The 4,179-nt window shown below is 34.2% G+C and overlaps 1 long non-coding RNA gene across 1 annotated transcript; it reads left to right on the top strand.

Moving 5' to 3' along the window:
* The first annotated feature begins 282 nt into the window (after window positions 1-282).
* Window positions 283-960, top strand: LOC148167778 (uncharacterized). Its single transcript, XR_015770738.1, has 2 exons — window positions 283-539; window positions 597-960. It is a non-coding gene; the product is annotated as an uncharacterized LOC148167778 (long non-coding RNA).
* Window positions 961-4,179: the final 3,219 nt, after the last annotated feature.

Raw genomic sequence — 4,179 nt, 5'->3', positions numbered from 1 at the left:
ATATCTAAGTTTACTTTTTCAAATGCTTTTATTACTGATGTTGTTGATACTTGCATTGGCATTTTGATTTTAACTGTTATTTGATTTTAATCTATTAAAGGTTCTGTTAACACCTTGATGACCACCTAAAGGTGTTAAATGATATTCGCGTAATATTTCCTGTATTTCTTGTGATGAATATTTTTTTTTTCTAATTTGCTTCTAGAATAAATCTATTCAAGTACCCGAATGACGTATTTTGGGTGTTAGAATAAGACGTTGGCGTGCGAGAATAAACTAGTAAAATTTACTCTATTGATGTTGGTAGCGTTGATCTTGAATTGTCAACCGCTGTCAACGACAAACGTGAAAAATGAAACTCACCAATAAACGAAAAGAAATTGTGTTTAATTAATTATTGTTAAGAAAAGTGCAGTTATTATAAACATTAACTGTTATATGAGAAGTGTCATGGGAATTTACAGTGACACCATGGACATTCTTGTCTGATACAATATTCTGTTGCAAATTATTTTGTTCTAAATTAACAGAACAGCTTGGTAGGTTCGAAGCAACTGACCCAAGCATTTCAGACACTTCAATTTTTTTTCTTGTAGATGCCTCAACATAACCTTCAGCAACAGCTGAAGATTTCCAGCCTCCGTGGCGCTTAATGGTTAATAGATCACCACCATGAGAGCCGTTGCGCTGGTTCTTCGGAAACAATGTCCTGTAAAACCTTCTGGGTTTGACAACTTGAGAAAAACTGCGATTTCTTTTGGCACTTTACCCATGGTATTAATGCCAATTGGAGAATTCACACAGAAACCTTTCCGATAAGTTAAGAAAAATCGCTTATGTGTCACATTTTTAGGTCTTAAGTTAGCATATTTCTTGATTAAATTAATCCATTGTGGATGTGTTATTAGAAATTGTCTTGGAACGTTGTTTTTTGTTTTAAGAATCGACACCATGATAGAATCTAATCTATATTCAATATCCTCAATCGACAAATTCGTTAATTCCTCACGCCTACATGCTCCGTTATATCCAAATATCAGGATGACCTAAAAGTTCACCAGTTATAAAGCAACAATCAAAAAAGTAAAATTTAGTTACTTTCATCGCCAAGTATGTTTCATCATTTGCTTCTTGAATAAATTTATGAATATCCCCTTCTTCTAAGATTTCAGATTTCTTTGGTTTGTAACCTAACGATCTTTTTAACAGTGCCTGTAATTTTCGGTATTTGGCGATATCTACATCCATTTTGATGTTTATACAGGATCTTAACATCGAATAGATCCTCCATAAGGTAGATGACTTATACTTTTGGCGTTGAAGATCAAAATACGCAACTTTCGGATATTCCTTCTATGTTATTTTCATGACGCCACTCTTAAAATTTTTGAAATTCCTTTTCATACTGGGATCTCGACTTGTCCGGCAGTAATGATTCTAACGTTTTTTTCGCAATTTCTTTAATTTTTGGCGGCGTAAGAGATGTATTTCTTTCAGCATTCATTTTACGCAAAAATTGACACTGACGTTTTAAATTAATTTTTTCAAAGCCGCCTTAAAATATTGTACATAAATCTTACCAACCACTTCCAAAATCCCTAGATTGAAATTTTTTCTGTTTTAATTTATAAAAGTGCATGAGAGGGCAAATTAGAAAAAATAGTATAAAACACTCATTACAGAAGGGCATTCAAGCACTCATTTGTTCCTCAACGCGCCGCTTCGCGACTTGTTTCGGAATTTCAAATTCGTGCTTGAATGCATGCCTTCTGCAATTCGTATTTTAATATACTATTCTGGTGTTGTCATGAAAAATTAGAATTTGAACTGGTGATGATTTAAAAATGTATCGAAGCATTGAACGAACTGCTGAAGTTTTCAGATTTTGAGCTTTTATGGATGCGCTTGAAATAGCAATTTTTGTGATTTTATTATGTTCACAAAAACTATTTAAATTAATCAATCCTCGAAAAACGTTTTGATTGGAAGCTGTATCTGCAACGTTATCTTTTACGATTAAGTATATCAAAAATCTTCCATCTGACTTTAAGTGAGCAATTTCTTGTATGTCGGCATTTTGCGCTTTTAGCTCGAATAAACTGTTGTAGTGTTCAATTTTTGTATCAAAGTTTATGTCCGTAAAATGTAAATGATCGTACTCATCGGAACAATCTGCGATTGAATCCGTAGTATCAATGATATTAGGATTGTTGATCACGGTTTTTTCTACAGCTGATTTATATTGTTCGAACTCTTCATCTCGTTCACTTTGTGTTAAGTAAATTCGGCTTAGAGCATCGGCATTTGAATTTTGTTTTCCTGGCTTATAAATTACTTCGTACTCGTATTCTTCTAATTTTAATCTGAATCGCATGAGTCGTGAAGATGGGTTTGAAATCGAAAATAAGTAAATTAAAGGTTTATGATCTGTTAAAATTTTGAATTTCTTTCCGTAGATGTTGAACACCATAAATAATCGCTAACAATTCTCGTTCGATGGTGGAATAATTCTTTTCCGATTTGTTTAATGCTCTGGACGCGAACGCGATTGGCAAGTCTCGACCAATTGGTCCCTGTGACAAAACAGCGCCGATTGCATTTTGACTCGCGTCTGTAGTCACTATAAATTCTTCAGCGTAATTGGGGTATTGTAAGATTGGCGGATTTGTTAATTGCAATTTTAATGTTTCGAAAGATTCTTCGCACAGTGCGGACCAAACAAAAGGAACATTTCGTTTTAATAAATTTTCGGTAATAAGAGGCAAGTCCAAGAAATGATCTAACTTGATCAGCATTTTTTGGTCTAGGGTAATTTTTTACGACGCTGATTTTACTCGGATCCGGCTTAATACCTTCGTCGGATATTAGGTGACCTAAGTAAGTGATTTCTTTTCTAAGGAATTCACATTTAGAAGGCTGTAATTTTAAATTATATTGTCTGAGTCTTGAAAAAACTTCAATTAGTTTAGTATTATGATCCCGTAATGAACCACCATATATAACTATATCGTCAAGGTAGACGAAACATTTTATCCCTTGCAGACCTGAGAGTACAGTATTCATCAATCTTTGAAATGTTGCTGGTGACGATTTTAGTCCCATAGGTAAACGTTTGTATTGGTAATGCCCTTCAAAAGAAAATGCTGTGCACGGTTTACTTTCATCATCTAATAAAATTTGATGAAATCCTGTTGCCAAATCAATAACTGAAAAATATTTCGAATTTCCTAATTGCTCTAAAATTTCGGAAATATTAGGCAAAGGATAAGCGTCTGATTGCGTAACATCATTAAGTTTCCTGAAATCGACCACTAATCTCCACTTTTTATTACCGTTACCATCTGTTTTCTTAGGGACTATTAAAATTGGCGAATTATAGGGTGAATTGCTATTTTCAATTACATCATTTTGTAACATGTCGTTAATTTGACGACGAATTTTTGATTTTCGGGTAACCGATAGGGTTTAACGTGAACAGGCTTGTTAGATAATAGGGAAATATGATGTCTTAGAGCATCTGTATAAGTAAGTTGGTCTCCTTCTAAATAAAAAATATCGTTGAATTCTCTGCAAATGTTAATTATTGATTCTTTTTCCTCTATATTCATATAATTTGTTTGAATTAAGGATTCCAATTTTTTCAATCTTTCGGATTCAACATTATTTTGCGATAAGGATATGGCGTGATAATCTTCGAGATTATGGAATTCTAAGTCGTGCGGATCAAATTGTACAGCTGTCTCGTTGGTATTAATTACGTTTAGGATAAAATGACCTTTGGTGTTTCCGACGATGCAGTTGGGAACGAACAACCCTGCTACTAATTCCTTTTGCACGCATAATTTAGGTTTTTTGACTGAATCGGCGTCGATCGGCACCTGCACTCTGATTTCGGATCTGGCGGGTATTTCACGCTTATTATTTGACATCTGTTTAGGGGAGCTTAGATTGACATTAGTTTTCGGCAAGATTTCCAACTGAAATCCGTGTTCAAAGTTGACCGCATCTTGATTAAAATTTATTACTGCCCCTAGTTTTGCTAATAAATCTCGGCCAAATATACCATCATGGGGTATGGGAAAGTTCGAAGGAACTATATGAAACGGGTGGATTACGACTGTGTCGCCTAATTGAATTTGTGCGTTACAAACACCAAGAGTTTTAACGTTTTCATTGGTA

This window comes from Gnatocerus cornutus, chromosome 9 (genome assembly GCF_029298725.1).
Source record: "Gnatocerus cornutus isolate USDA-ARS CGAHR chromosome 9, icGnaCorn1.1, whole genome shotgun sequence".
In the NCBI taxonomy this organism is placed as follows: domain Eukaryota; kingdom Metazoa; phylum Arthropoda; class Insecta; order Coleoptera; family Tenebrionidae; genus Gnatocerus; species Gnatocerus cornutus.
This window is presented reverse-complemented; position numbering and strand designations above follow the sequence as displayed.